Source organism: Hermetia illucens, chromosome 3 (genome assembly GCF_905115235.1).
Source record: "Hermetia illucens chromosome 3, iHerIll2.2.curated.20191125, whole genome shotgun sequence".
NCBI lineage: Eukaryota > Metazoa > Arthropoda > Insecta > Diptera > Stratiomyidae > Hermetia > Hermetia illucens.
In genome coordinates, this window is record NC_051851.1 from 91,776,118 (window position 1) to 91,797,016 (window position 20,899).

General features: G+C 43.1%; 1 protein-coding gene across 1 annotated transcript in view; it reads right to left on the reverse strand.

Moving 5' to 3' along the window:
• Positions 1-18,407, reverse strand: part of LOC119651678 — a 306,729-nt gene extending 288,322 nt beyond the window's left edge. The window contains exon 1 of the mRNA XM_038055376.1: positions 17,313-18,407. The gene's annotated coding sequence lies outside the window, so the exon portion shown is untranslated. The remainder of the gene's footprint in view (positions 1-17,312) is intronic.
• Between the last annotated feature and the right edge of the window lie 2,492 nt (positions 18,408-20,899).

The following is a 20,899-nucleotide window of genomic DNA, read 5'->3' on the forward strand; positions in this document are numbered from 1 at the left end:
TACACAACGAATTTACGAGGAAAGTCAATCCCATCTAACCCCATACTTTCGTGATGAGTGACAACCTAATCACACAAAATTTAACTTGAACCATTAAATGCGGGGGAGAAATAACACGAATATCGCGTAACAAGGATTTCGTTTTAAATTCAACCTACTCCCTATATAAGCTGATGCTTCTAAGCAAACCAGACGATGACAACACCGGATTAAATTCGAAGGCGCAATCTGAGTCAAAGACATTACCAATTAATGGCAACAAGTTCACCCTTAATTTTACCCATTTATGTATGGCAGGTTAGTCGCTAATTTACTTTTGTATTGAATACCATCAAAGTATATATGTATTCTAAATAAGACTGGAAGCAACAGTGGAACTGGCGCTCAACGTGGGATCGTTTCCAGTCGCTGTTATTTATTGACCAACAGGGGCGTCATTGATCCTTAACGGGTTGCATACGATACGGGGAGTGGCGTCCCCGAAGTCCCCAAATAAGTAGTTCTGACCCTGTAGCTGGCATAATACCTGCGGCCTAGGAAATTGCCTCGAGAAAGTTTCTGGATGAAAAGCGAACTGGTCACGACCGTTACACGCCGGGACACACTGGGTGTCTCCGGACGATGGGGTAATGTGAGCCTAGCTCTGCCAAGGTAGTAGTCGTCGGGTATATCAAGAGCCAGCCCCTTCGGGACTCTGCTCAGGTAGTCTGCATTAAACCGGTGTTATCAGACCGCGTTACCCTGAGCGAGTGCTGATCCATCCGTGAGTTCGATAAGGTAGGTCAGACTTCAGCGAACTGGGGTTGGAGCGTTGTCCCCTGGGTATACCCGTTCCCGACTATTGCGTCCCGCACCCTTACACATAAGTAATATGAATGAGGAAATAGTTGGAATGGAAAAAGGGTTGGCTACACAGCAGGCTCGCCCCAGTGCCAAGGGCTGAAATACTCGACGAGACTTTGGGATGCACAAACAGAGAAGGCTTGCAAACCGATGCGGCAACTGCGCCGTAATTGACAATCTAGACAGTGAGGTTGTTGCGGAAAAGGAAGGGAAAGGGGCACAATGCAAATTGCTGAAACTGACTGATTTCGAATATAAGTGGGAAAGCCGAGAAGGAAAGCCTTATCAAGAAATGTGCACCCGTTGTGAAGCGCATGCAGACTGCAACGTTCCCCTAGAAAAACGTCACATAAAGGGTGAAAAACGGGCTAATGGAGCTAGAGGAGTTCCTGGATAGAATTTCGTGCAATAGACGGACATGGAGAGTAACAGAAAATGTGCGAAAAGCACGCATCCCCCAATAGCAACAACACGAGCGCCAAAAATCGCTGACACTTCGTTGCAGAGCGGACCGCAAAAAAAAAGAAAGGAGGAAAGGGCATCTCAAAAAGGCTTCATTGCGGTACTCTCCAGGATTCAAAAGAAGAAGGCGAAGGGCGACAGCAGGCAACAACACGCCGCATCATCAGAAAACCCTCTGCTTAAAATTAAGACGGACTCGAAAGATGGAGCATTGAAAGAAAAGTGGGGAGGCAAGGGAGTACTAGACAGCCAGCTGTGTTAGTTAAGCCGACGGAAGGCAGGGCCTTTGCGGAAGTCGTCATCATAATCCGTTACAGGATCAAACCCGTAGATAACGGAGCAGAAGTGTCTTCCATTCGGAAAACGAAGGATGGTGGAGTCCTGGTCGAATTAGGCCCGAGGACAACAGATAAAGATACGAGGGAATGCTGCGAGAGAAAGCTCCGATTTCTAGTCTAGAATCTACCTGCTTCCTGGAAATCCGAGACCTTGAAGGCCTCACAAAAAAGAACGTGGTGGAAGAAATTATCAAGCGCGAATGTCCGGAGGCAACCAATGTCCGGATTGATATCACCTCGGTGAACTCCCGAGCCCAATGCTGTGAAGGAATTTGCCGAGCAATACGCAAGTAAGGTTCTAAAAAACGGGAAAATCAAAATTGGTCAGGTAATATGCAGAATACAAATCTGGGCCGCCCAATCAGATTTTACAGATGTACAGGTGGCACACGTCTGCAGCCTGCCGTGGGCCTCAGAGAATGGCAATATGCCGTAGATGCTATCAGGCAGGCCATAACGTAAATACCTGTGACGAAAAACGGAATTCCGTTTTATGCAGGGATCGTGTCGCGCCTGATCAAAGCGTTGCGCACCCTACAAGCTCGGGGTGGTATCTAGTCTTCAGAGCATTACTGGAAAGAACTTGGACGCGGTTAACATGATCCAACATCCTACAGATAAATATGCGCCGGGGTACAACCGCTCACAAGTTGCTGGCGCAGTTCGCTGTGGAGACCAAAGCTGATCTCGTGCTCACCAGTGAACTGTACCAAAACAAGGACCCAGCTTCATGGCACCCCGACATATTAGGTACCGTTGCCATCTGCGTTCGGGACGGTGCTGACCTTGGGATTCTTGCCAAAGGCCGAGTGGGCGGAGTTGTCCGATTTCGGCGTTTATGGGTAAGGTTTTTCAGTGCCTATCTAATCCCGAACGAGATGATGCAGGCGTCATGCTCTTGAGGACGCTATCTTAGGGATAGAGGGGCAGATCTTGGTCGAAGGTGGCTCAATGCCAGAGCCCTTAAAAAGGAAACCAATTCTCGAAATGGCGGCGAGAACAAGACTAGTAGTTTTAAACGTCGGATCCACCCCAAAGTCTCGGCTCCCAGACTGCGAGCGAAGCATTCCCGACGTAGCTTTCGCGTCAGAATCACTGGTGCACTAGTGTGTTGATCAATACATTGCCTTCGCAGTAGTTGACATAAACTCTATCTCTCTTGGAGCAAGTGTGGCCGTGCTGAAAAAAACTTCTGGGGTTGGTGGCGCTGCAACTGACAGTGTCGTGCATTCAGTTATGAATCAAATAATCACGGCTTGCGGAGCTTTCATGCCCAGGAGAGCATCGAGACGTGACAAGGCTTCTATGTATTGGTGTACGGCGGAAATTGCAGAGCTCCGGAAGGGGTGTTGAAAACTCCGCCGCTTGACACAACATCTAAACAACCAGGAGAAAGCATGTACCAGAGTACAGACCAGACAAAAGGAGACTCTGGAGCGCTATAGACAGGAAGAAAGCTCACCGCAGACAGGGTCTGGTCGACGAAGGAGAAGGCAGTCCTCTTTATGAAAAGACAGAAGGCGCCAGGAGGCGTTAGTATCCCAACGGAAGTATACAAACTGATGCTCCAATAACGACCGGATCTACTGTTCGGCGCGTTCAACGCTTGCCTGTTGGGGAAGCTTGCGCTGAGCAACAAAAGAAAGATGCGACCCTGAGCTGCCGCTTTCGTATCACCCATGTTGTATACTGGAAGCTGCCGAGAAAGTATTCGAAAAGTTCATCAGAAGTAGACTCGCTGAAGCGATACGCGTTGCCGGAGCCTTATCCCCATGACAGTTCGCTTTTGGAACAGAGAAATACACAGTGGACGCTCTCATGCAAGCAAGCAGATCGTTGAGCGAAGGCACACTGCGGTAAGCTCGACGAGTAGTACTCCTCGTAACGCTTGATGTCAGAAACGCCTTTAATTCCATAAGATGGAAAGATATTCTGGGCACACTAGACAGTACTTTCCGCGTGCCGAACTACCTATATCAATATCAGTATTGAGGAAGTATCTGCTCTATGAAGTGCTAGGTCAGAAGAGGTAGAGGGTAACGCAAGGATCCATCTTAGGGCCGGAACGTTTCTTATGATACCCTACGAACCAACCGACATGCCAGAAAAGTCGCGCCTGGTCGGTTATACAGATGATGTCGCAGCGCTTGTTGCTGGACGCAAAGCATCCTTGGTATATTGATACGATGAGATCCGTTTCCGTCAGTCATTCTGACTAAAAGGAGAGTTCCAACCCAGTGTCTCGTAGCAATCGGCGAGTCGATAATCGAGTCAAAACCAACGGTAAGGTACCATTGACTGAATCTTGGCTTCTTCGAGCAAATCAATGCAGCAGCGAACAAAGCCGCAGGTGGAGTTTCAAACTTAAGCCGGCTAGTGGCAACTGGGGCCCTACGTCTAGCAGTCTCTCCTGATTATGTGGTTTGCAGAAAGGCTGTAGGCAACTCCATCACACCTTTTTCTTGTGGAAGGTCAGCAACTCTATTTATAGACAGGGGATCTATCTTCAGACAACATTGTCGAGATGTTAAGGAGCGCTGACATGTGGAACAATATTGGGCATTATATTCGGGTTCTTCTCGTTGGAAAGAAGTTAGAGCTCGACCGGTGTAGGGGCCGGATGGCGTGGAATTCCTTGAAGTAACAGTTCTTCTCTTCCTTCCCGTTGGTGAAAGGGATTCCCTGATTTGAAGGCTCAGCAAGGCGGGAGAATTGGCCAACCCGAAGTAATATGACAAACGGTTCCAGGCTAGCTCTCTGACGATGGGAAGGTGTTTAGTTAGTGGTCCGACGACGAACCGTTTCGAAAATTCAACACTGTGTGTCGCACTCCATCAGTTTCAGCCGAGGCTTTTGCTGGCGCCTGAGGCGCTTTCGCGCATATGAAGGGAAAAATACAAAGCACGACGGAAAACAGGAAGTTGGTCGAATCAGGCGCTGTGTTTATTTTATATATTTGAATGGACATTTGTCCCATTTATACCTAGTTCATAATGTTTACGCAATAACTTTGTCACACTACATATTTTAGTTTGATTCTTACAGTCTTAAATTGCAGTAAATTTGCACAGAAGCGAAAAATTTGGCTTGAGTAGGTAGGTAGGTATCAGCGGCCGCTCCGAGGAGCCCAGTTAGTGCTTTGGTGCGCCGTTTTGATGCCACAAACTCCTAAGACCGTGACTGTTATTATGGGAGGAGGGAAGCAGTCCAGCCGGCTCGGATCTTCAGAGCCAGCCCGTAGCATTCACGAAAGAAAGCAGCTCTCCCACCCTGCAGCTAGAAATCTCTCTGAGCACCCTTAAGAATGGTTTATTCCAGTATCCGCAGCCTGACTCTAGCCAGAGCTCGGCAATCGCAGAGAAAGTACATGAGGGTTTCCTTTTCTTCTCTGCAACTTCGGCAATGCGAATTGTAGGGTATGCCGAGCCTAGCGGCTATTAAGTTTGTGTGAACAGAAATAAGTATGGAGGGTATTTCGGAGCCTAGATGCCATGTAGTCGGAGCTTGGTGTTTTTTTTTTAAGATTTTTCGTTTGGATTGCTTCTGAAAATAGGTAATTGAAAGGAATGATCACTTTCCTACTCTCACACACTATCTATGAGAAGGGACTCGAAGTCGCCAAGGAAAGGGGAGGGAGCAATCGAGCTACAAACTGCAAGCCCATATTTTGCTTAGTACTTGCAAACACCGGAAATATATCCACTTTTCGAGAGGCAAGTTCACGCTCAATAAACCATTTAACATATGTATACAACATTGGCAAGGAGAATGGTCTGATTTATCATTGAGCGCTACCCTCATAGCGACCACCAGGCAACTTTTCTCCAGATAGAAAATTGGTGATGCTGCATTGCGCGTATTCACGGAGCTTGGAATCAGAGCTGGCCCGTGAAAACGTTTGAAAGGGAAGGAGAAAGGTCGCAATGAAGAAGGTGTGAAGACGAACACCACAACTGACTGCACACATCTTCTGCTCGATATGGCATAAAGGGAAGCGTCAAAAATATGAACAACGTCCTCCTCGCCACACGGAGATTTGCTGGAGAATCGGTGATAATAAAGCTCCGAGTTTGGATGCTGTTTTGCTTAATTTTTATACCGAAGTCAAATAAACAACTGGGACGTTCATTATCATTTCGCTAGATTTAACGTTATGGATGCTTTATGGAAAACTTCTAGAGAGAGCCACCTACAATGGACCCCTTCTCTATATTATAGAATGTAGAGAAGTTTGGATTTCGACGCAATGTTCACCAATAAATGCTAAGATCTCAGTAATACACCATCACAAGAGGAGCAACACAGATGTCAGTGTTGGGTCCTTTCCTGTGGAACGTGATGTATAATAGTATCCTTGTCCATCCTTTGCTAAAGAACGTGACAATAATCGGTTTTGCAGATGATCTAATCATGATTGCCTTTGCAAAACTACCTGGAGATGCTGAAATATACGCCAACGAAACCATCAGCGCCATAAAAGCATGGCTGAAGACGGTCCAGTTTAAAAACTGTAGGCTGTCTTGATTACTACCCGTAGAAAATGAATAGGAATAGTATAAGCATTGTTGGCCACATCATCTTCAAAACCGGTTTTTAAATATCTGAGGGTGATCATTGACGCAAAGATCTATTTCAAAGGACACCTAGACTATGCCTAGGAGAAAGCGTCAAAAAAAGCTTATCACGGACAAGATAGAGCCGCAGTGGCCGGAGTGGCTGGCTCTACAATATTATATGGAAAGTGTAAGAGCAATGGAAAGGGGGCTAACTTACCACTTAGTAACGCTAAGGGTGTGCAGCACATTTAGAACTATATCAGGCAGGGAGCGTATGTCATGGCGGGAATGGTCTCGATAGACATTCTGGAAAGTGAGATACGTTGTCCGTACGAAAAAAAGAAATAATCTACCTGAAAAGTATACAGAGTACCAAAAACCGGCAAGGCAGGAATCGTTGTTTGCGGACGGGTAGCTGAACCTACACCCTGACTGCCTGTATTGAGGAGTGATCTACTCCTCCTGCATGTCAGAACATGACGATTATAAGAAATATCTGTATCGATTCAGATTGGATGATTCTCCTTTTTACCCTAAATGTGGTTGCACACCTGTTTGTTTTTCAGGAAGCGAAGGCACTCATCGATGAAATTTTGTTAAATGAAACAAGAGGAACTAAAGTGCTCATAAGATCCGCCACATTCCCAAGTCGGGTCAGAAAACAGGCAAGCACCTGCATGTCAACGGAACAATTCGGTGAAGCTTCAATATTTTTGGGGCGGATCATCACGGCGAATTCGTCAAGTTTTTCTAGGTTTTCGAGCTCACGGGATGCTCTCTGCCCATCAAATAAATAAGAATCAAATAAGTCGCAGCAACCCTTATATAGAAACTCAGAAAGAAAAGTAGCGCGGGTACCTTAAACTTGAAGCTGGAGTTGATTTAGCCGTCCAGGCTTTCGTTTAAGCACCAAACGCGGGTTTCTTAACATTTGTCTTCATTAAGAACCTGCTTGCCCCTTGCCTTACCCATAGAAATTTGACCAAACTGGGCAAGAGAGTAAAAAAATATCGGCATCGTAGGATTGGTGAGGAAAGTGCAGGAACTTTGTATACTATAGGTATCATCACACCTGGCAGTTAAATGTATCATAAAATGGAAATCCATAAGATGAGAAATCTCATCTCAGGTACGAACAACCGTCGGGAGTCGTCTGATTTGTTAATAGATTCGGGATCCCAAACAGCATCGAAACCGATAACCGTGGGGCGGTTGGACGTCTAGGTGCTACAATCAGCAAGAGGCCAACTTCGCCTGCTGCACCTGAGTTGCCACAATATGTGGCAGCTGTTTCACGTAGACAGCAGTTGTAGAGAAAATAAAGCTCTTTATCATCTGCTTCTACCACGAAATAACAACGACAGAGGCAGGTACCCCTTACCGCCTCTTATTACAATTCCGGCTGTCATCAGGGAGACTGTTTGTCTGAAGGTCATGACGGAAACTGGTAACCAAAGGACGAGGGGGAGAAGTGGCATCAACATGACCACTCTCCTTTGCCGTTAGTCTACAATCACGTGAACCAATATTGAATTTCGGAAATGGATCCTTCAAAGAGGCCAGCTATTCTCAGGCTCTACGTATCGCCAGCAACTCCGAGAATAGTAAATCAATGACAATTTTAAGTCCTCACTGTGTGCCAAATGTCGCTCCTCCAACTTCAGTCATTTGTGTATTGTGGTACAGTTGCGGCTGTCAAGCTGCATGGCCAGAAGATTCGCTTTCGTCGTATTGATTTAATATATCCACCAAGGGAAATTCGTCTAGAAGGGCGCACCGGATATGCCAGTAGACGCGTGAAAAATAAAGTGCAGATGGTTTAACGGATCAATACCGGTTAAACACTCGTAGTCAAAGTTATGGACATACATAAGCAGACTCTTTTGAACTTTCTGCTCTATCCAGTTCATTACGATGAAACGGCGAAAGTGACTCCAGACTTGTTAAGAATGCAACGTACACAAGGAACCAGCGTAGTTTTTTCACATCATTCATAGAATCTTAACAAATCAGCAGAAGATTATTAGGGTGAACTTTGGGGGATACCCGCCCAGCATACTGAACATGCTGATTGGATCATCATTAAAGGTGCCTTCCATGCCACTATACCGGGCATGAATATTGCGGATGTTATCGAAAAGAGGTTCGACAAGCCATAAGTAGCTCAGCCCTGCTCCGAATTGGCCGGAGAATTCCGATTACAAAAGATAGGTAGTATAAATCAGGTCCACAATCTCTGTCAGCGGCAGTAATCTGCCCAGAACTGAGCGATTTAAATACATCGGGTCACGCTATCAGCCAATGCAGAACTGCGTTATGAAATTGCTTCACGCATTAACGCAACCTGGATGAAGTGGCGTTTCACAACTGGTGTTCTTTGTGATCGACGTATCAACGAACTAGTCAAATCTAAAATTTACCGCAATGTCGTCCGTCCTGTCGCTCTCTGAGATTCTGAGTGTTGGCCGACAAAAAAAGACAATGAACGGCGTCTTACGATAATGGAGACGAAGAAATTGCATTGGACTCACGTCACGTCATTAATCAACCGAAGGAATTTCCAACCTTCCCCACTTGGGAGGGGTCCCTAAAGAGGGTGCGGTGCAGAATCCCGTATTCAACACCGATTACCGATTAATTCGCTCCCGGCACTAACAGAACCTTTGAAAGCGGTGTCTAGCTTTCATTCATAATTCTTTCAAGGAAGGGAATCAATATTGGGAAATTCTATTTTGATAAATGTTGATTTCATGAACACAATTTTCATACTTTTAAGCAGAGCCCTGAATGGTTTTGTTTGAACTTCTTGAACGTCTCTTGTTCACTTTGTGTAGATACTCGCGATGTTATCTGAAATTTCCCGTGGTGGATACAATATTAAGAACAGAATCCCCATTTAAATAGTGATGAATATGTACGCAATTTTGCCATCCTATTTCAGGAAAAGCGCAAACAATTGCGTAAAGTACTTTTGGACCGTCGCATGTCGCCCAATATAAACAGCAGTAACCATATTTTTCCTTGTTAACCCATTCAAAGGCACTTGATTACTAGCCGTCTGATAGTTATGGCGTTCTCTCCACCACACGCACACACAAATGAATTGGGCATATCCGGGGAAAAAGCATGATTAATTATGGCATAAATTAAAGCTGTAAAGGATTAATTATTATTTCCCTTGAATTTCTGCTTGAATTCAGATACAAATATACATAAGTGCCCAGTCTCTCTCTGGTCCTTCTTTGTTTACCGAATATATTTGTATGCAAATATAACGACTATTTTATTTTAAATTGGTCTATTCAGTTTTATATTTCGGTTGTTGTTCTTTAGGATGTGAACCTAGCCACGGCACGAGTCGTCCTACCATCCATACGCACTTTTGGCGAAGGAGATAAAGATTCGGAGGGTATTTGAGGAATAAGTTCGGCTGGCGTTGGTCGTTACTAATTGAGCTCTTAATTAAACGTGGACGTTGCTGCTGAAGGCGTTGAAATTTTATTTTATTGACAGAATGGAAATGAGATACTTAGGAAAGATTCTCAAGACCCAACAGCTTTGTTAACGATTATTCTTCAACAGGAATTAGGAATGTATGCATATGTATAAGCGCCTACTCTGACACTCTAGTAAAGCAAAATTCGTTTGGACCATCTGACTTTGGCTTTATCTCTGTTTATGAAACCTTTCAACCAACTGTCGGAAAAAGAAAGTAGATTAATAATGACACTCTTATTATTATTATTCTGTTAAGGGAAGTTGCATTGCGTCCTAGAAGAACTGTTTTACCCCTTTTACTGGTTATAGTATTCCTATTAACTATAGTGTGTCAACAAGCCTATAACCGACAGGAATTTTAATATATTTCCGCTTTCATATATTTTAACTAAGTATCTGATGTTATGTATTCTCCCAGGTGTCTCAACAAAATAGTGGATCAACAACAATGTTTCCTTCGGCTCATTCAAAAAATGACGGCGCGAACAAGGATTGCGAGACTTCAATGCGTGTACAAGTTGAACCTTGATGGGTCGATACCAAAAGCTTTACGCAAAGATACAAGTTTAACTGTTAAGGAACCGGAGACTTCACACTTTTAGATCATCATCAACACTACGCTGAACACTATCAATCACTTGTCGTGTACGCATTATACTACGTCTACGTAAATTCGTTAAGGGGGTCATCCAGTGTGTCGGATCCGTAGAATCGATTTTTTTTGGTATCAATTGTATCTAAATATAGTGTAGAATATATGGGCAAAGAGATTTTTCGATATTCGGAGTCTTTCGGAAATTATAGTGTTAAATACGTGATAAGTCACATGCCTGATTTATGTCGATCGCCGTAATAAAGCTCGTATTTATCGGTCCGAATGACGTTCGAATAACTTCGCTAAACGGACAAGAATTGAAGCCAAGGCTGTACATGTGTTTCTTCAAGAAACCTATGGTTTATGGACTAGGCATAGCAGATTAATGGTCAGTTAGGGTTTTATGGCTAAAAATCGCATTCTACTTTTTAAATGCGTTTTTCTCGGAATTGCATGTTGAAAATCGGCTGCCAACATAGCCCAAAATCAAACGAAATTCTTTGAAATTTTCACAACTTATTCAGAACATATCTCTACGGTCCACAAACTAGGATAATTGCGATTCATTTAGTAGTTTTTTTTATTGATTGAAGAAGCCGTGAAAAAACACCAAAATTCACAAAAAAAGATTTAACACGGCACCAAAAGTTTATCTTTTAATATTTTTTAATAATCCTAGTTTACGGACTGTAGTTAAGTCTGTACGTTAAAATGCCGTTTACTTCTTTTCTTTAAGATGATCGCGGCGCCCTCTAGCGTGGCAACAGGAAAACACCTTTTTTGGAGATAGGTGCATAAATTGCTTTGTATTTCAATAACGAACCATAGATCAGCGTGGATTACTATGCACGCTCAAGATATTATTAAATCTGTGGTGAAAAATTCTTATTTGTACTTTTATCCAGTTCTTCATAAAAATTTTTCAAAAAAGCCAGAAACAGCAGCCTCCACACGACGACTTAAAGTAAACGTATTACGAAAATATCCATCTCGAATTTATTGCTCTAATGGGCTGTTATGAATTACACATAATACACTAAAAGTTTCTCTAATAGAAACAGTTAAATAATCGATAAGCGTCAAATCGTCTGTCACGGAAAACAGAGTTGGCTATTTAAAGGCCTCGAATTTGAATTCAGTTCATTTTACGGATGTGAAAAACATAAGGAAAGCATTCGCCGATATGCAGAAAGCAACCCTAACTAGATATGTATGTTGCACTTATTAAGAAAGCACTCACTTGACGAAGAGCTGCACTAGTACCATCGGCGAGAGGTAGGATTTCACTTAAGATTCTCCTTCTGCGTAAATATCACTCTGGGAAATTTCGGAGATCTAAAAACGTTCTAAAGAAAACAAGGCACCGTCATCGACCTTACATTCCTAATGACTCGCTGGTGAAGCATCTACGCTGACATGTCAACGAAGATCGTACAAATAGTAAACATGTTATCACTGATAAGCGACCTAGAGCAATAGATCCTAACCTAAGAGGTTGGTCATCAAAATCACTTGATGAGGATATATAATATTTGCCGAGGTTTGCTGTGGAATACTCATTTTACGGAACTGGCATTATGATATCCTTCCATGGTCAGATGCGTTCACTCTCAGAAGCACAACCCAAACTACTGGGCAAACACGGAAATTACGAAATGCCGTACGGAATCCCTACAAGTCAGAAGACAAAATCAACGCCGAAGAAACACACCGAAGTATTGAAAACGAGTCACGAGTATAAACATATTTTCAAAAAGCATGTTCGCACAGGTATTCTAAGACTACCTAAAAGAAAGGTCTCTTCCCGCAAAGTGGAATTACAACACCTTGTGTTCGTCCTGAGGCCGAGTATGCCGATAAGTGAACCAACATCCTATAGAACTATCTATTTGTTAATACAGTTAACAAGGTTTTCGAACAAATAATATATAACCGGTTACATTTACCAACAGCTCCTGGAAGACTCGGTAAGCAGTAGATGCTACCAATTAAGCTAACCACGAAAGTGGTTGAAGGGCACTCTTAGCATCAAGAACGCGTTCAATTCTGCCAGATAAAACTGGATTATCGAAGCACTTAACGCAACACAAAGACTCGTTTTTCACCTACTTGCGACAGGGAAAACTACCCTACAATTTGAACAAGTGGTCAAATACGTACAATATAACGGCGTTCCTCATAGGTCTGCTCTCCGGGTCTTCTGCTTTGCAAGATTATGTTTGATTGCGCTTTACAGCTGTCAGTGTAGGTGCACACGCTTTTTGTCAACACTTAAATACCTGGGTGTAACTTTCGACTCGAAGCTGAGCTCTGAGCCCCTTTGAAGCTCATTAGGTTCACAATAGTGACCATCAGCACGACATTAGCAAGGGTGCTTCTAAATATAGACTTCTCGAAGGACGACTACTGCTGCTGCGGCATCATTGCTAATCATCTCAGAAAATTGCAGACAGTTTCAAGCTACACATCAGCTAACCGCTCTTCGCACATGCTGCACAACATGCATAATTGTGGAGATGATCCCGTTAGATATTTGAGCTGATGAAGCAAACCGCTTATACAAGAAGCAGTTCGCAAACCAAAGGAAACTAAATGACTGAACGAACTCATTAACTATGTGGCAAGTGGCTTGGTCCTTAGTCACCTAGACTTATCCCTAACATAAATATGTCAATTGTGCAAAACCACAACAAGACGAGCTATAATTTGTCTCAGTTCCTAAACGTACCCGATGAGCAAAAAAAATATCTCCATAGGTACAACTTGAATGAATCACCAGGCTATTCTATTGACGAAGAGGCATCCTGAGATGCAGAACATGATGATAAGAAGAAACTTGGAAACTGTGCTAAAGACCCGTTAAATAGTGGAAAATCTGGTAAGCAGCATAGTAAAATCAGATGCAGCGTAGAACGCGGTTGTTGCAACGATGAAGCGAATGCACATGCGACTAAGAAGAGAAAAACGTAGCGGAGGCATAGAAGGGGAGCTACTATAATCAAAACCTCCCAAAACAGTAGCAGCTAATTCATGTAAGGTGAACAGAACAGCCCCGCGGAGCAATACCAGAACGGTTGCTCCGCTGAAAAAATGTGGAGAAAGTATAAGGAAGCTCTTAGTCGGTAGAAGTCCGGCAGGCGTGTCCTCGTTTACAGATGCATATCTGAGTTGAATTTCCCTCAGTTAAAAAAATTTGCTTTACACTAAATTTTAAAAACATTAGCTCTGCGGACCGTAATTAGCTGGAAATATGAATAACCTGGATACGAAATATTTCACTGTATATCGTATGACTGCCTATCATATCTCGGAGAATATTCAATTCACATGCAGGGATTCCAGCCCTTGAGTATAAACTATATTTTTTTTCTGGTAATTTTAGGGTCAGATAGTAGTATTCACTGCACAAGGAGATCCCTTTTTGAACCCTGCAAACACGATCTCGTTGTAAGTGTCTGCTCCAAGCAGAATGTCGATTCGTCCTGGAGTTCCGTATTGGGGATCAGCTAATTTTTTGACTGATAGTCCCGCTGGCAGCTTGACTGGCGTTTCGGTTCTCGGATGCAAGTTCGTTATGGTCGGTAGTACTAAAGTTGACACGTTGGTTGTCTCCATACTTTGCCTTGATCACTAACTCCACACTGCCTTTACTCTGCATTCTTGTACCTGCTCCGACTCCGCATACATATATTTTTGAGAATCATTATTATTAACTCTGCGTTAGCACCCAGTGATGCTTCCCATAATCGTCGAGATTGTTGGTCCAATTTCTGAGTTGTTTCGAAAATGACCAATAAGTCCCAATGTTCAGTATTGACGCCGATACTGTTCATATTAGCGATGAACTCTGCGGTGGCGTCCATTACTCGTTTGATAGAGGAATTAGAATCTTCTTTTGCCATTGGCAAGTTGTGGAACCTGTGCAAGTAATTCTATGCCATAGCTCGCTTGTTGTCATACCGTTGTCGCAGCATGTGCCCTGCTGCCTCGTAATTTTCGTTATTCACATCGAGATGTTGAATGACTCTTGTAGCATCACCTTGAACATGCGTTTTCAAGTACTGCATCTTTTCAACCGCAGACAGCGTCTCGTTGCAGTGAATTAACGAATTGAACGTCATTGAACATGCGCCACTCACTGTATTTCCCATCAAACTTCGGGATAATCAATCCTTCCAATTGCACCAGGTTCGTCGCCGCTAAACCGCTGCTGTCCGTATGTTGCGTGATGGGCTGGTATGCCGCCAAGCCCAACTTGAAACGAGTGAGTAGGCTTTCTAATAAATTCGTAAAATCCAGTAATATACTATCATTAATTTTATTTTATACAAGTTCATCGCGACTATATTCTAAGAATAAAATGTAACCCTATACCCTTGTATGTATGATTTCACACGACTAGTGTGTCCACCCCAGTGTGACTGTCAGTTAAATCTTGTTTGAATAAGTTGTGATTGTAAGGTTGTCCGAAACTTACAGACAGTATACGTGTTCGACCCAGTCTCTGTTTTTTCTAAATTATAGCTCATTCGATTTGTGGCGCGGCAAGAAAACAAAGAAAAGGGGAGTCAAGAGCATGAAAAGGGAAAGTCTATTGGGGTAGGACCTCTTAGAGGCTACCCACAAGGAGAGGTTCTCTCACCTCTGGTATGGTTTCTGGTAATAACTACCTGCTCTAGAGCACACGACGATCTCACCGTAACCATTATCGGTTATCACTGCAGATAATCTACACCTTGCACCTCCATAAGGGACTCACGGTGCACGCTAGGAGGACTGATGGAACAATATCAGAAATTCTATAAATTGCTCGAATGCGATAGGTACGATCTAGAGACATTCACCATACAGATTCAATGGATGTATACAACCATAATAAGACATTTTGATGCACGTCTTGTCTGGTAGCTGGGACTGAACTTTGCTAACAGCGGGAAGTTGCTATCTGATTGCCAAAGTATATAGAACAATAAGTACTGCGCCAACCGCGGTACTCAAAGTTATCTTAAATCTACCCTCCGTCCATTTGGAGGGGAACCGAGAAGCAACGAACGATGCATATAGATTTGATAGTACTGGCATCGTTCATCCAGAAATCCCTTGGCAAACATCAGATGGTTATGATGCCAGACATACTCTGTCTCAATCATCAAGCGAGAAGACTAGTCAACAAATGATCACGAGTCTATTGGGATTACACACTTAATAATCTTCACCGACGAGTCAGTCATGAGCTGAATGGTGGTCTCAGAAAACCCGATTATGAAACTGGCAGGATATCTCAGAAAAATGACGACCATATTCCAGACGGAGATACATATGTGTCACTATTGGCAACAGAATAATTTTTCCGACAAAACTGGCGGGGCCACCTATTCCAATCTGTCCCGACCGTCGGGCAATGTTAACGGCGCAACAATCCAATTGGATCAAGGCCTTGAAGTATGTTAAAACATTTCATTCAAAAACGCAGTGTATGGATTACGGTACCCTGAAGGAGGCAATGTGATCAGTACTGCGCTCATCAGAGATTATTACCCTCATTTGACTCAGGTACTCATTCACAAGCTGAGTCGACTAGTTCGGATACCAATTAAATCACGATATAAATTCCACTGCCACCAGTGAGATTTGAACTGCGACCTTGCGTACGATAGCCTTGTGCTCTAACCACTCAGCTATCCGGACACTGTCGGGCAATGTTATCTGCGATATATCTGTGGTAATAAGAAATCACCCGAATGAAGACATTAGAGTTCCCGCGGGCATGAGAAAATCTTTGTGAAGAAACTCGGGGCCACTAGAGGATTTTTTTTATTCTCCTATAAAAAAACATTGGTAGGGCCCTTCACAATGATATCGGCTAAATATAACCAAAGTGGGGAAGAAAACGGGACGAAGCTCCAGTTTATATGCAAGTGCCCGCCTTCGCAGACACCAGACAAAACAAAGGTTTTCTTCAGTGAAGAGTCAACGTGGAAGATGGGCTCCAATCCTGAAAAGCCGGAGACTATCCCGAAAGTAGTGTACGGATGTTCATTGGCTACTTTGCTAGGACTTTTCACACCTACCCAATGTGAAGTTTCACCGACATACTTACCTCCTGCTAAAACTGGACTGGTTTTACTTTTACGCAACTCTGCTTTTCTCAATTTTTGAAAAGCGACAAGACTGCTTCTAAAAGGAACTTAAGAATTTGTTAAATGTCACTCATTGTTTGTCCCCCTTTATCAACACGCCCATATGATTTTGAATTCAAATGTAGCCGAAGTAGCCGAACTCGGTGAGTAGAAATTGTTCAAAAGGTAGAGACCTCTGAAATAAGACATTTTTCGGAATCAATCCTTATTAGGTATTGCTCGATAAAATTTATTATTCCACCTGCATGCAAAATTTAAAATATTTTAGTTCAACAAATCCTTAGACAGACTTCTTGCAAAATAAAATAAATTCACCCATCCCTTCCACAACTACATCCGTGCTTATATGCAAGGAATTATAATCTATATATATATATATATATATATATATTTGCAGGAAGCTTTTGTTCTGGAAACTCTTATTTCTCTCTAGGTGTTCGCCACCAAACGACAGAGCTATTGTCAAGAGGAGTATAAACAATGTCTCATGATACCTATGTTCAATTTGCAAGAAAATATTAAAATAAAATACGAAGAAGCATACTCAACATAAGCTGGAAACAAACACACGCCTGGAGAAATCCTTTTTAAAATTAAAGACCGTTCAGATGACTTCAGAAAAACGAAATGAAAATTTGCATATAAATATATATATGTGTCGGAAAGGGAAATCACTACAATGTACTTATCACCTATAGACCATAAACTCAATTATTTTCCGGCATGTTTCACAATCGATCTGAATTGGAGACAATTTGAAATATGAACCCAAGTTGTAAAACATGCTTTATCACTCATCCGCTTTTTTCATGGCTGTCGAAAATAGTGAGCCACTAATTGAGCCCCAGGAACAACACAAGCATCACCTCGATCCACTTACCTCTCAATCCAATTTAAAACATATCAACTATTCCACTCAAAACAACCTCATTCTCTCAAATTAAATCCCGTCGTACGGTGATGGTGTACATTTCATTAAAGTGTGGAAGTCACAATCACGTATCCTTCCGCAAGCTTCACACTAAATCCAAAAACTCAGAGAGAGTTAATTTGATTAAAATAACAATTGCCGTAAATCATAGACAGACGAAGTATCTAAGGATATCTTCTCCCTCAAGCGATTTTCCATTCAGCACTTGCACTTCACTCCGCCTCCTCCTTTCCGGTCCCACGATTGCACTCAAGCCAACTTTAATGCACTTTCGCCTCCCTGGCAATGGCAGAATGGCAGATTCTTAGAAGCTGCATGCATCTATACATAAACATTTTTCACCCGCGACGAAGCGGTTAAATTTACAGATGTACGTGGACGTCTTTAGAAGGATCCATCGTAAATTGGGTTCAATTATTCGGAAGCCCCACGAAATGGGGCAATCAAACGTTTTTCACTTTCCTTTTATTGCTCACAAAATCGTTCGAAATTGCTTCACTCAAAAAACAATGATTGCCTTCGAGAATGCCACTCACCAGAAAAAACTGGGAACTCAACGAGTATCCTGAGACTTCTTGGAACGACACCACTCCGATAAAAATTGTCCTTACGATTTTGCCACAAAAGTATCACATTTGGGCGGAATTTACACTTGAGACACTTCTGGAGAGCACACTTTCGGGAAGAAGGTCGACGCCTGCCTCCCACACGCCCCCCAATCAGACGTGACAGCTCATGACTTTCCCAATGAATCTATTCGAGACCGTCCTTCTAGCTGCCTAGTCTCTCTCGTTCTTAATCAACCCCAACGAATATCTCGAGAAGCAAGTTTTTGCGTCAAATTGATAAAGCCGCGTAATGGGCAGTGATAAAAGGACATTCTATTTCAGGAAGCGCCATGGGGTGTCCTGCCTTAACGTCCTTAAATAATACACACGCTCGAATCACGCCGGAATTCTTTCACGACGCAGACTGACTGGAATCAAGACTCACTAAACGCTGACTGTAGGGCGCTCGTCGCAAGCTGAAAAGAAGGCGCAACTGTAACGAAAGGCGACTCCCACTTCACTGAACATTATCAGGCATTTCCAAATGTTTAGTTCCACTTTCCTCGCCGACCCGGAGCTTTCGCACAGTTTTCCAAGCTTTGCTACAATCGAAGGACCTTGTTTCTTTCACCATTCGCCCAACCACCCCGTCCAGCCCAGCGCGTGCACCCATTTCAAGGTATTCACGTTACTTCGAACATTTCACGCCCGCTAAAGAATGGAACTATTTGACACACTTGTGGGCTTGGCGTTAATCGTTTCTGCTGCCACTGAAACATTGCAGTTTACGACGCTCGAGCCGAGATTTATGGGAGGCAACCACCACCAATTTTGAAAGGGATTTTAATTCTTAGGACTTCCGCATTACAAATTACAATGACCACATTTTTTCTGGTATAAAGGAGAATGAAATGTTGATTATTATCGATGGCGGGAATAATGGCTTTAACCCAGAGGCACTGGCTCGGGAGGGTTGTTAACATAGGCGCTTTGACGTTGTTAGTTTCGGGTTCACGACTGGAACATTATCTGCGGCATCGAAGGTCCAGGACAGTAGCCTTGAAGATTTCTAGATACATTATCCAAATTAAATGTAGCGAAGAGATGAGATATGTCTTTTTTTAAATAGATTGCAGTTCTAAACATTAGTCAACTTCCTTAAAAACAGAAAAAAATAAATCGAAGAAGAAAGAGGCACTTCTCTCCTCGCCGTAGACACGACTGAATGCTTCAATGAATTAAATTCTATCTTTTGTGTTCATTTTGCAAAACAGCAGCACCGGTCCCCTCTTATCAAGTTTCAAATGAAAAGAAGATATGAATGAAGAAAGGATAGTGGGAATCGAAAAAAGTCGACCTTAATTCTACTGAAGAGTATTCCAAACACATACAATTTTAATCTACAGGTGATAGAAAATGTCAGCTAAGGACATAACAAATCTTTAAAGTGTAATGAAGACACAAAATGCAGGCTTTGCAATACAGAGGATAAGACAACCTCCTATATCATATTGGACTGACCCCCACTCTATAAGTGGAAGTGGAATAACAAACCTTAAAGAAGGGTTCATCAATTAGATACAACCAGTAGATTATCTTCCCTTAGCGGCAAAGATGGAACTTTCACGTAAATGAATTGTGGCGAAAACATACACATGAGTATATAAGTCAACAGACAACATGGGATGGAGAACACTTCTGATGCAAAGTGGGCTCATTTCCCGATTTTTCGGATACAGGCTGTTCCTTCAAGCTGAAGAGAAATCATTTCGGCCATTAATACACTCAAGCGCTTGGCAGTCTCCCCGCAGACTAATTTATCGCTGCCCTAGCTACTGCCGTATCCGGATAGCTGAGTGATTACAGCACAAGGCTGTCGTACGGAAGGTCACGGTTCAAATCTCACTGGTGGCAGTGGGGTTTGTATCATGATTTTACGTCGGATACCAGTCGACTCAGCTATGAATGAGTACCTGAATCAAATCAGGGAAATAATGTCGGGCGAGCGCAATGCTGGCCACATTGCCTCCTATAGGGTACTGTAATCCTGCAGTGTACCGTTACGGTCTTGAATGCAGTGCTCTCACGATTATTATTATTATAGCTATTACTGGAGACCTGCTACTTCCACTCATACGGAAATTTTGTAAATTCGAGATCTTCCCCAGAGAGTGGAAGGAGAGAATAATTGTTAAGATCACAAAGAAACCCTACCCGTCTTGGGTGTGAGAATTGGAGGGTTTATCTGTGTTCTCCCTGATATTGCAATAGCTATAATAATCCTGGAACGCATGAACGAACATTTCGAAAGCTGGATCGACAGCGAGCAGGCTGGTTTCCACTCCGGAGGCTCCTGCATTAACCACATCAAGACCCTACGGATTATTTTGGAACAGTGCCAGGCGCTTAAATCTTCCTTTTACCTGCTCGTATTGATTTTGAGAAAACTTTAGATACTTCGAACAGGGAGTGTATTTGGAGTACTCTGCGCAAGAAGGACATTGCGGAAGCACAAATAGCCATGTCAGGGCGGTACATGACGTAGAATATAACGTGCCGCACCAAGATCAAACTCAGTGCAATTCGAGGTCCATACCGGAATTCAACGGGAACAGTCTCCATACTGCTTTGTTCAAAGGACGTGAAGGAGTTCAATGGACTATGGTATCTTTCCTCAAAAACCTCAACTACCCTGATGACATCGGTTTCCACACTAACCGGATAATGGAACTTGCGAAAAGCTCTGCTTTTCGAAACTAAGTGTTGCTCAACAAATTAACAACGCTAGATCCACTTTCGTTGCCTTACCTAAAATCTAGAAACGCAGTTATCCCAACACCAAGATCAAGTTGGTCAAGGGTAGCCATAGATCCCAGGGCGAAACATGGATTGGTATTCACGATGGGGCATAAAACCTGTGAAACACCTACTGAATGAACATCTCCTCACAACAACCTCCACGTGGTGACCGCTGGGAGAAGCTGTAGA